The following is a 12,934-nucleotide window of genomic DNA, read 5'->3' on the forward strand; positions in this document are numbered from 1 at the left end:
AACACCAATAACAATATCCAAAGACTTTATGGAGTGGGATATGCATAAGAATGTATGCCCGTTTTAAAATCACGGATCCCTGTGTCCTGTAAGGCTGTGCTTGACATGACTCTGAAACAGATGGGCACTTTGAAGAGGCAGAGTTGTTTCTGGCCTTTCAGCTCTGAGCCTCATGCCTGAGGTGATGCTGGACCAGACTGCCCTGAGACAAGCTGGCTTCCTCTGCTCCTCCAAGGAGCTGTGGAAAGGCAGCATTGTTAGAGCACAACGTGTGTTAGACAAGCTTCCTAAACCCCAGAACATGCTGTGTGTGCTGAGACTGGTTGCACACGAGGCACCTTTTGAAGAACACAGTATAAATGTTCCACTCACTTAAGAGACTTTCTGGACTGTACATTTCTAGCTCCCCTACTTCACCTGGAGAAACAGCAAAGAGAGAATGTGGCCTGATCCTGTTGGCTGGGGGTTTCCTGAGGTACCAAAGCAGTATCATTGGGGTTGGTGTGGTCTGGCATATTTTCATGTAAGCATTTCATATCAACATTTCGGCCAAGCCATACCTTACAGCATTTTGAATCTAACCAAATTTAAATTCCCAAATATATTTTGAGAAAGTTGGGAAAAATTGGAACAGTAACAGTTCCAAATGTAATTTCCAAAAATATTTAAATCAGCTACTACTATCAGTAGAAATTATGATGACAGGAGGAGAAGACATTTATCTCCTCACACAATATTAACATATCACTTTGATGTATCTTTTTGTACAAATACATGTATATTATATTTTGGGAAGGTCTAGCCAAATAAAACACATAGTGAACAGCAAGCTGTAATAGAAAAGGTGCAGGACATGGGGACGAGATCTTCTGCATTAGCATATTGTCCAAAAATAAAGAGATGGATGGAGAAATATGGAGAGATACAAGAAAAAGAAAGCATTTTTTAGGCAGTAGCAATTGTGAGCATAAAGAGAGTAGTAAAAAAGTTGTCAGAAAGCAAATAACTTGGTGCATAAGATTATGTCCTTTAATTCCATACAGCTTTCCTTTCATAACTTAGCGTTGATCTGCTATACACCAAAACCAGATAATTTGTGAAAAATGCTCAGGCATCCTTTGCCCAGACATAATCCTACGTCTCTGGACATAATTCAGGTCATTAAATTAGTTATTACATAGGATAGAGATTGAGAAAACTAACAAAATAAAGCCACAATCACTAATGTAGATGCCTATGAGCTTGCCTACACAAGTATGTAATATTAGAGCCGCTACACCAGTTAAGAAAGTGATTAGGATAGTCTTCTACTGTGTATACCATTTATTTGAAGATAACTCTAACCTTGGAGTGGCGTGTCCCTGCAAAACTGATACATTTATAACAATATCCCAGACTAATATTGTGATAGGACTCCAGAAACCCCTTCCATGCATCACTTGAGCCACACAACTGTAATTTTTATATATTAGGAGTTCCACATGCAGTCCAGTATTCCCTTCTTTTCAAAATGAGTCCTGGCTGCAGCATTTAACCTGCACCGTTTTGTAAGCCAATTACTTGGAGCAGCGTGACCGCTGGTACCACACCAGCCTTAAGTCCTGTTCTGCCACAGCTGCAAAAGGGGCACAGAAATGGCACGATACCAGCTCTGTTTGGCCCTGATCCAGCAAAGCACTTAAACACCTGTTCAACTCAAGGTATATGAGTAATCCCATAGAAGACAAGATGATAAATTCTCTGAGCTAGTACCTGCTTAGATTCATAGACTGTGAAAACAGAGGGGAACATCTAAACATCTTGTCTGACCTCCTGTATACCACAGGAGTTCTTCAAATACAGTTTTGCTCAGCCTTTCCTTTCTCTCAGAAGAAAATAGCCAGCTCTAATGTCTAAATTTTCAGTGATGGAAAAATTACCACTGTTTTGCATAAATTATTTCAATGATTAAAGATACTCAACGGGACAAATGTATAATTTTTTTCAATCAAGACTTTGTGAGGTCCTTTGGATTCACTAAATATTGTTGGTTTTAATTAACTGGAATGAAGAGGTGCATATTACCACATATCTCTTTTTGTATACATGCTTATAGACTGCAAATAAATCAGCCCTTTAATGTTAGGTTGACAAATTGACAGGCAGTGCTTTCCAGGTTTCTCAACAGACAGCAGATTATTTGGCCTTTAAGGAGATTCCTGTCTCTTCTCAGACTCCTCTGTTATTATGCTACTTCTCTGCAAGTATGATTTCTGGAATAACACACAGTATTTCAGGAGACACCACTACTGACCATAGAAGCCAAAGAGATTCCTACTTATAGTCCTTTTATTTTCTCACCAGGTTAAGGCAGGATCTTTTGGCTTCATGGTCACACTGAAATTTTACACAAAACCATTCTTCACTGCCAGTCCTTTCAGTGTAATTGTTTTCTATGATAAGTTCAATCACCTTTAAGTGCCCCCCCACACCCCCCCCCACTTTGTTTTTCCTCAATGTATGGTCTTACAGTCATTGAAATGCATAGTTTGATTGTGTTCAATTTAATTGCGACCAAAGCACCCCAAAACAGTTTTCATTATTCCTTCATCTCTTATTTATACTCTCTATTCACAGCCTCAGTGCTTTCTACAACTTACTGCGACTCTTTTCTCCCATGTCATGAATTAAGATACGAAATACAGTAACATAACACCCTAGACGTGTTCGTACTCAGTGGATGATCCAGCATTTCCAAATACATTTTGAAACCAGCATCATGTTTAACCAATTTAATAAGTACCGTACATTGATTTTGTAATATTCACATTATGTAATAAACTGTTGGGTGAAATCAAATCAGAACACTGCACATAAAAAATATAATTTCTCCCTATATATGTATAACATCCTAAGGTTTTCATCAAAAGATATCAAGTTATTCTGATGAGATCTAGCTTTCATTAACCCTTATTGATTGGCTTGAATTATGTCACTCTGCTTGCATAATGTTGCAATCTCAATATCACTATTATTTGCCTGTAATTTCTGCATGAAATCATCCACATGGAGTTCCAAACACAATCAAATTTTTTTTAAAAATATATTGAAACAGTTTTTGGTAGAAATTTGAAGAGCAAAGAAGGGGATCCAATGTTATGAAGAGAAAGCCCATAAGCTAAAGATCTTTTAGCTTACTCAGAAGTAAGCAAAAGTTTAAAAGGAAAAGATCCATAAAGAAAACACGAAACAAAAAAAGCACTGTTTATAAGGCAGAAAATAAAGAATTGTAAAGACTGTTTTAATAAAGAATTAAAAAGTGAAAAGAGATTAAAAAAGTCAATTATCAGAGACGCTTGAAAAGAAAGCCAATAGTGCAAAGCAGAGAGAAATTGCTAGGGATGGCAGAGTTATATTCCAGGTGCTCCTAAGCTAAGTAAAAGATTCCACATTGAGGCACGACTGACAGAAAGCAGCATGCCAGAGCAAAGTACTGGCCTTGTGTAAGCACTGTTTCTGTGTAACTGTATAGCAATGATAGCTAATCATGGGTTTGCACAGGAAGAGAAGAAGCCTTAGCACATACAGAGTCTGATCTCACAAAATCTGTCCAGGCACGTAGGTCATTTCATCTGCCATTTCAGCAGCTTTTCATGCACCCTACCAGAGACAAATAGGAGGCAATGCCATGACTGACCGGTGCCATTGCCCAACACAGAAAAATACTGGAAGCTGGCATGGTGAGGACATATTCAGCTAAACTTAATTTCACTTTCCCCACAGAAGAGTACTTAAAAAGAAGTAAAAAAAAAAAAAAAAAAAAAAAGAAAAAAAGGTTGTCTTTGGAGAAGGACAGTTTTAACAAGATCTTTTCTGTTTGCTCCATCCCCCTGTGAGGGTTCAGAGCACTGGAATTTCTGCAGGCCTCTGTTTGAAAATAAGGGGCTAATGAAAAGGTACATGCATGGCTTGCTAGCCTAAACTAGTCCTCCTAGAATATCCTGGGATTTGCCAAAGCACTAAATGACGTTGACATAGAACTCTTTAAGGGAAAAGTCACCTTTTATTCTTTGCTTTTCAGTATTTAGAAATGTAGCTTCAGTTTCCTTTGTGGTTTTTGTATAAAGGAAATTCATTTTGAATAGAGATGGGTCCATTTCTTTAGGTTTGATCTCAATGGATACTGAAGCTGGACCGCTGCGCCTTCCAATTCTTGCAATTTCTGGGGAAAGAGAGGGCAGACAGGTTTAGATGAAGAGGACAGAGGAATAGTAAAAAAGAAATATTTAACATGGAGAAGAATCTCAATCACTGATAGGAACAGATTTAATGTAAGGCCTAACTACTTCTCTGGGAACTATGTACAATTAGAACTTTTCCTAACATGCCACACTGACTAATTTATTTTCCAGTCCACCAGATTCCATCGTGCAGTGAAGTTTCCTCATGGCCATTTTAATCCATCAATCTATTGTGTGCTCCATAAAGGTCAGCATGTTTAGATGCCCTGATGTAGACAGGACTTTGCAGACATAGGGTTCAAGGGAATGATGCTGCTTAGTGGAGAGCTGGGTCCTCGGAGGTCACAGGTAAGACTCATTTTGCTTATATCAGCTCTGCCTTTAGATGATTTTTTTAGTCATAATAGCTTTTCTAATACATGGTAGAAGCACAAAAAGCCACTGCTGTTCAGGGAAGTTCTGCATGCGCTCAGACAGCTTTTCTTTCTCTGCTTTGGATCTCTTCCTTCCCCAGTGGTAAAGCATAGTGGGAAGTCCTATGATGATAGAAGCAGTCGATACCTTTGTAAGAACAGAGACCTGTCTTTACACATGTATGCCTTAAGTTCAATAAACAACCTAGGTTTGCACCTAATTTTCCACTGAATGATCTAATACCAGCAGAGAACATTTGCAGTATGGGACAATGCAAGCTTTTTTAGCTAGACATTTCCTTGACTACAGTAAGGCTTTTTCTTCTTTCCAGTGTGGAAGGCAGGGGGATTCTGTCATGTGTGATTTAAATTAAGTGATGGCTCTTTTAATGTAAATAATTTTCTTCCAGGCTCAATTATTTGATATCTAAATAAAGAAAATATTTTACCCCACATTAAAGAGAAAAGGGGAAAAGGGGAAAAGCGGAAAAGGGGAAAAGCGGAAAAGGGGAAAAAAAGGGGAAAAGGGGAAAAGGGGAAAAAAAAGGGGAAAAAAAAGGGGAAAAGGGGAAAAGGGGAAAAGGAGAGGGGAGGGGAGGGGAGGGGAGGGGAGGGGAGGGGAGGGGAGGGGAGGGGAGGGGAGGGGAGGGGAGGGGAGGGGAGGGGAGGGGAGAGGAGAGGAGAGGAGAGGAGAGGAGAGGAGAGGAGAGGAGAGGAGAGGAGAGGAGAGGAGAGGAGAGGAGAGGAGAGGAGAGGAGAGGAGAGGAGAGGAGAGGAGAGGAGAGGAGAGGAGAGGAGAGGAGAGGAGAGGAGAGGAGAGGAGAGGAGAGGAGAGGAGAGGAGAGGAGAGGAGAGGAGAGGAGAGGAGAGGAGAGGAGAGGAGAGGAGAGGAGAGGAGAGGAGAGGAGAGGAGAGGAGAGGAGAGGAGAGGAGAGGAGAGGAGAGGAGAGGAGACTGGGAATCAGATTTCTGGCATTATTATATCAGTATAACCATTTTGACACCACAGTTGGCAGGAATAGGTTGATTTTTTTCTGGATACCCTCAATCTAGTAGGTAACTTGCTAAGAAATTGCAACTCAAATTCTGATTTTGTCAGAATGTTCTGAAGTTATGCCCAGAATTCTTTAAAATTGAGAGTTTATTTCTGGCTTGGTTTGTGCAGTGGTAAAAATTCAGGAGAGAGCTGTTCTTTTGTACTTAATGCTGAAATTTATTCTAAATAATTTGTATCATTATTACTTATTGACTGTGGTGAAGGAAAAAAAATTCTAAGAAAATATGTTTCAATGACAGAAGCAAAATAAACACTGGTATATATAACTGGTAACTCATTAAATAAGAAGTCCATGCTTTTATCTGGCTCTTCAAACACATTTTAGGCACTTCAACAAGATTAGAAAAACACTTTTATGCCAAAAAAACCCTCCTTTAATCACTTCTCTTCTAAGAAGATACCTTCATGAAAAGAGGAGAATTAACCTCTTTGCTGCCACTACTACTTTTACAGAAAAAAAAAAAAAAAAAAAAAAAGAGAGAGAGAGAGCATTTGAGCATTTGTAACATTTCTTATCCATTTGGTTCTGTCAGAAGGAAACAGCTACTTTTCAGAAGCATTAATCATATGGGAAGATATTTTCAAGCGCGTATCTTGCTGGGAAATTATTAGTATACACTAGACCGTCATTAGTCTACTCTAATGGAACAATGGAACAGCAAGAACCCCAGATTTCCCAAGTGCCAGAGACAAGACTAGTTCATCATGTTCTTTATGGTCCAAGATGACTTGTTTTTTGTAGTTTTATTGCCATAATGCATTTAAGAGATGGGAAAAAAACCCCACTCAAAAACTTCTAGTTGTAACAATTTAGAAGGTAAATGAAAACCAACAAGGAGAGAAGGGGAGAATAAAAGAGTCAACAACGAATGCGTGCATCCCACTGAACTGGGTACAAAATAGCTGCTGCAGGGTAAAATGACAAAATGAAATTATGTGGTCAAAAAAAAAGAAGCAAAACTATATATATATATATATATATATATATATATATATATGTGTGTGTGTGTGTGTGTGTGTATATATATATATGTGTGTGTGTGTGTGTGTGTGTGTGTATGTATGTATATACACAAACATATAGCGTGATTGAACACAAATCCTAAGACAGAATTTTCTCCATGAATCCTTCTGCAAACACATTCTACAATATAGCAAAGTAACAAGATCGTACAGCTTTCAGGTGGTTTTGGTGGGACTGTCTTCAGGACCAGTGGAAAGCCTGAAAGTCAAACAGAGGGAAAACCCTTTCACAGTCTGGATCCCACTGCTTCATTCCCCAGCCTTAAGCCTGGCCAAGGCCAACCTCCTGCAGAAGGAAAATTCAGCTGTTGGAAAATTCAGCCTCTTCACATCCCTCAGTGGAAAAAGGGGTGTTACTGAGGGGGAAGATGACTTCCTATTTCAGAATAGAGAATCTTGCTACCACTTCTACTGCTTCCACCAGGCAGTCTTAATCTGTTCTTAGAAGATAAAGTACTTGTGTCTCTTATATCTTATTTTTTGATATCTTGTTTGTGGAAACTGTTATAGGTAAAATAAATAGTGACCTCAGGACTATATCACATCTTTTCTAAAAGGCAAAAGAGCTATTTCAAATTTTTCTCATCTTTTCCAAACTACTCTTGCTTTTCGGGCTCCCAAAATGCAGTGAAGTGAAACTCTGTTTTAGTCTGTTCAGCCCTATCAGCACTGCCTTCACATCCCAGCAGGTATCCTGCTCATTTTTTGGGTTTCTCCAGACAGTAGGTAAACTTCTGGATACCTGTCTGACTTAACAAAGGTGTTCTTTTGATGTTTGCCTTTAGGAACCTTAAACTTTGGGTCCTTCTATTATTTTGTCCAACAAGTCAAGGCATTGCAGTCAAGGGAGATGTTATTGTGGAAATGACAGAATATGTTCAAGGGCAGTGAATAAGTTCCCTTTCAATAAAATCACACATTATGTCCAAGAACAGTCAAGAGGGTTAAAATACAATCTTTCCAGATAAGTTTCTAGGCATATGAGGCTCAAAAAGTCAAAAGATTTGAAAGCTATTAGTACTTCTGTAGATCATCCTCTTCCAGACACTCTTTTTTCTCTCTCTCTCTTTTTTTTTCTCCTTTAACTGACAGGTTGCAGTTAAAAATTAAAGTAAAAAGAGACCATCTCTTTCCTACATACTTTTAATGGAACTCAAGCCAAAATAAGTCAGACTAAATTATGGGAGTAAATGACCTCCTGGGAAGTATAATACCAAATTCTGAAGAACTGTAAAGAGTTTCCTTTGATCTTTTTAGCTTCGCAGCCTGAAATTCAAAATCTGTATTTAATTTTAGATTGCATATGCCAGCTTTTAAGTTTCCTTTCTAACATGATATATCATTTTAAATGATAGGACACCTTTAACTTGTATTTCTTGAAAATGCTGACTATCCTTTCTTTATTCTTTTACACTATAAAAACAGATATAAATATTACTAATTGCAAAAATAATTTGAGGTTGGGTGCTATAATGGAGAAACCATTGACCTTCACTTAAGAGACTGTGCCTTCAAGCTCAACCTGAATTTCTAAGTGATATGACTTTGATCTGAGACACAAGTAACTTCAGTTCAATGCCCTACAGGATATAGATCTAGAAAAAAGGACGAGCTGAGCACTTAACTATATATTCGTGTTACAATTTAGGAGCTAGACAAAGGATGCTACATTTCAAATGTGGTAGAACAGGCCTATTTCTTTCTATGGCCACACAGTCACATTACAAGAAGTGTATTCCTAAACCAGAAATCTCAGAAGGCACAACAAGCTGTATTAGCTGTTGGCTGGAGAATTTTCTGACCTCTGCACTTGAGCACAGACTTTAGATATAGGCAGCTGGAATAATCTCCCTCTTTAGTCCAGAAGAGAGCCACAAAATTCTTTATGACTTATGCATTATGAAAGAAGCCACCTTTTTGAGGAAAAGTAAGTTGTATCAGGTTGGCTGGAAACAACATGAAAGAACAGCTGCTAATCATTAGGCTTACACGGGCAAAGCTTTACGAAACATGCTTACACAAAGTGCTTTGTTATGTGTCTGTCTCATGATATAAAGATATAACTTATATCTAAAGATATAAGTACAGTCCAGAATTTTGAAATATAATAGCATTCAGAATTGAATCTTGGGGGAATAATTTGTAATGCATAATTTATCTGCTGAATTTAGTATCTCCTACTAACAAAATACCCATAAACTAGTTGTGGTTGCCTTACACATAATTTTTAAGTGAAGCAACTGATAAAAGTTCTCTCCAAATATTTGGAGCTATTTGAGCTATAGAAAGATAGTTCTGACTGACTGGCTAATTTAAATGGTTTTGTTTCACTTTCCTGATTATGAAAACCAAACAGTCAACCAAGACACCTGTGCCCCAAAGCATTTCCGATATGGAAATACCTGGCATGAAATGGAAATACCTACACAAACACAACTAAAAGCTCTGCATTTTTCCGCTGTTTTGAAAGGGCGGTGTCTTTTTGACTGTGTAAGAGAAATGGTCTTGAAGCAAGAGGCTGAACTTTCTGGGGTCAATCACTGCAGAATTTAATCCAACCCTTGCTTCTTATCACAGCCCACCCCAGAGAGCAGTTACTGTTACCTTCCTTCTTCCTAGTGAATTGCTGACAAATCACCTGGCTGGTCTATGGAAAATAGAAGAGATCAAATATACACAAAATAATTTTGAAATTGTATAACCTCAGAGAAAAATAGAAATGGCAACATTGGAACAGAACAATGGACTTAGTCAATGTAAAATTGGGTTGTGCATAAGCCCTTTCGCTCGCTGACAAGGTAAAACAGATTGACATGCTTTGAGGCTGTAGTTGCTGATAAGAAATGCCATTTGTAAGCCCTTTACTCACAGCCAAAGTGAAGCAATTAAAATATTTAGAAGTAGCCTTCTTCTCCCCATCCAACATGAGGCTCATCTGGGCTTTCTTAGCAGTAATCCTACCCGCCACATTTCTGGAGAGACAGAGAGACAGACCAGAACCAGCACAATCCTGGAAAACCTCAAGCTGGAGGAGTACAGCTAATAGGCGTAGTATCCTCTGTGCTATTGCTGGCTGCCCAACAGGTTCAGAAAGGAATATAGTTGCTTTTGGTTTATCTGTTTTCATAGATTTAAGAGTGCTTTTGTTCATTTCTGCTCACTAGAATACCTTATTTTCTCAAAGTTATAGCAATAGAAACAAGGTTTATGGAAGAATTAAGTTAGGAAGACATCTGAAAACAATATTTCCAATTCAAAACTAACTATTCTCAAAAGGCCAGGCTTGTCTAGTGCCAATAATCACTTGAATCCTTCTAGACTATCAACAAAGTTTAAACTGTCTCAAGGTTTGGGATATTCAGGTCTCAGTTTTACCTTACCTTGCCTCTGAAATAAATACCAAAATGTGTTCATTTAAGATTCCTTATTTCTGCTGTTGAAATATTAGTCATAATTTACGTAAAACTTAATATTTACTCCAGCAGAAGCCAATTTATGATTGTTAATATTCTATCCATGAGTATAAATGTTCTTCCTAAAAAGGAAACAAGCAAAAAGCTGTCTGATTTTTACAGGAGAAATGCAAAAAAGGAACCCCAGAACCAAGGCTGGTGAAGTGGTTGGTTAATTATTAAAGTTATACATTTTTGCCTATTAATCCTGTATATGAAAGTTTCACCCCCATGTAAAACAGGGTGCAAATTCATTTTAATTGCAAAAGCACATCTGTCCAACATTCCTGCACATAACCATTTGCATGAGCTTGAAGGGCAATTTTTTATGACCAGATAACAGAAAAAACTGAGCCGGAGAGAGGAAAAGATTCCCAGTGAAAACACTGGTTGTGATTTACAACTCGAGAAACCAAAGCATTCCAGAACACACAGCAGTTCTTGAATGAAAGTAGAAGAGATGATAGATAGAGAAAATCACCTTTACATTGCCCAAACAAGCCTGCTGCTGAAAGAAAGGTAAAGAGATATTACACATATATTAACATGCATATAAATATTAGCAAATCAACAGATTTGACAGTATCAAATATCAGTTCCCTACTGCAATTGGCATATACCTGGTACTCAGGTGGGGCCTTTTCTCCCAGAGCCATCAAGCTCCAAAACTGACAGAGCGATCATGATTTTTCTTATTTTTTCATATTCACATTCTTAAATAAATAACCATTGTGTTTTTAACAACAATAGGAAAACAAGAGCAATAATGTTCTGCCCTACAGGTGAATTAATGTGTTATCTAAAATATTTGCTTCATTATTTTTACACATTATTCACATAATTATTTTTTTAGCTGTAAAGTATTTTTGGCAAATTGGTAGGTGACAGTTCCACAGAGCTACACAATTTTAGGATCTTAGTGGCAACAAAGGACCAATATTTAACCACTATTTTCACTCTCAACTATTTCTTCTACATTCCTCTAGTATTTTAAATTAAAGATTGGTAAATTCCTTCACCGAGAAACATGTAGAATTCTACTGTTACATAAGCTGATGGAGTGTCAGTCCATGACATTTTCAATATTCTATTTGTTTCTGGCTACATGTGTGTAAATGAGGAAGAACTTTTCAAGTTGTCTTGGTTCTCCTCAGAATGTGACTGCATGTGTTTGTACACACACTGGAATGATGGGGCTCCTGCCTTGGTTGTGAGAGATTTTAGGTGCTGATGTAATGCAAATACTAGGAAAAGTCAGACTTGGTTTATGTCCTTGTATATGTGAGAGTCTAATTAGTATTCAAGAGGCATTACTCGCAGCTGGATGCAGGAATATATATTGTATGCCAAATTTGTGATTCATACTGACTAATACAACATAAGCAATAGACTTATTTATTTGCATGTAATTTAAAAGAAAGAGTTGTGATCATACTTCTTCAAGATTACATCAGACCATTGTCCCAGAAAAAACCCAAACAGGTGTTTGTTGAAATGAGTTAAAAGATAGGGTTTGATAAGTTGGAGGGCCATTCTCTCCTTGTGCAGCAAATGAATCTCCCATTAGCATTAAATGGTGTTATATGTGCATATTCAGGGAAGAATATCAGTGATTAATAAGGACCCATGTTTTCCAGTGTGCTGAACTCTTAAGTTAGGAAGACCAGTGAGATCTGCCTAGTTTGGCTCAACTGTACATTAAATGAATATATGTTTTGTACCAGATCTTTAAATAAACCAAATGGATTTGGTGATCATTTCAAAGCCAGTCCAAAAGGTGTTAACTTTTGACATACAGCAATGTAGCTAAGTATGCTCAAGAGTAAGAAAGGTTATTTATTTCAATGCTGGCAAATAGTGGTGGTTGGTCTGTCTGGAGCTCCAAATTAGGCCATTTTAGTACTCAAAAGCACTGTGGATTTTTCCCCTCTACTGGTTAATGATCTTAACTAGTCATTTGTTCCTAAGAAAAGAAGGAAAAGGACGTGTCTTAGGCTCATAGTAACTTCAATTAGTTGTTAGAAAAAGATTTTATCCTGGTGGCAAAACCAGAAAAAAATCTTTTAAATTAATTTGAAGATGCCTACATTTAGAGAATGGCATTGCTTTAACAGGGCTATGCAAATGAGTCCAATTTAGCATCTTGTATTCAGCTGGAAACCATTGCTAAATGATCGGGATAGCCAGTCACAGATATTAAAATGAATTATATCTAATCTGAATTTTAGTCACGCTACATTAACTAATAGAAAGTTATTAACATTTCAAGAGAAAAAAAGCTTTTGCCTGCAAAATTAACAGTGGCTGAGATGTGACCTGTGAGCCATGCAGCCTGATCACTGTAATGACAGTGTAATGGCATATTTACATTAAAATCTCTGCAGCTAATATGTGATTCAGAATTGGACGTTAAGTCGAGGATTATTTAGTCTGGCCTGTTGGCCTTTCTCTAAGTAGTTTTTTTTTACTTCAATACAAATCTGAAACTTTTCATTTCATGACTATTTATGTGACTAGTTTCTATGGCTATGTCTCTCCATCTTAACATCAGCTGCTTCATGTGGCCAGCTTACTCTTTCATTTTCCCTTCCTTTTTCCTTTTTCATTTTTCCAATATATTTATTGTTTGCTGCGGGCATGTACAACTTCAAGAAATCCACATTAGTTGCAAGCTAGTCAGGAAAACGGAAATGTTTTTCTACTTCATTTTTACTGCTTATTTGCTTCAAAAGGCATTATGTTTTCATGTTTTAATTCCTATACTTTTTA

General features: G+C 37.6%; 1 long non-coding RNA gene across 1 annotated transcript; it reads right to left on the minus strand.

The window, feature by feature from the left end:
* Positions 1 to 4,022: 4,022 nt before the first annotated feature.
* LOC137477606 (uncharacterized) lies at positions 4,023 to 6,146 on the minus strand. Its single transcript, XR_011001087.1, has 2 exons — positions 6,092 to 6,146; positions 4,023 to 4,201 (listed from the first exon to the last, which is right to left on the minus strand). It is a non-coding gene; the product is annotated as an uncharacterized lncRNA (long non-coding RNA).
* Between the last annotated feature and the right edge of the window lie 6,788 nt (positions 6,147 to 12,934).

The sequence above is a fragment of the Anomalospiza imberbis genome, chromosome 7 (assembly GCF_031753505.1).
Source record: "Anomalospiza imberbis isolate Cuckoo-Finch-1a 21T00152 chromosome 7, ASM3175350v1, whole genome shotgun sequence".
Classification (NCBI taxonomy): domain Eukaryota; kingdom Metazoa; phylum Chordata; class Aves; order Passeriformes; family Viduidae; genus Anomalospiza; species Anomalospiza imberbis.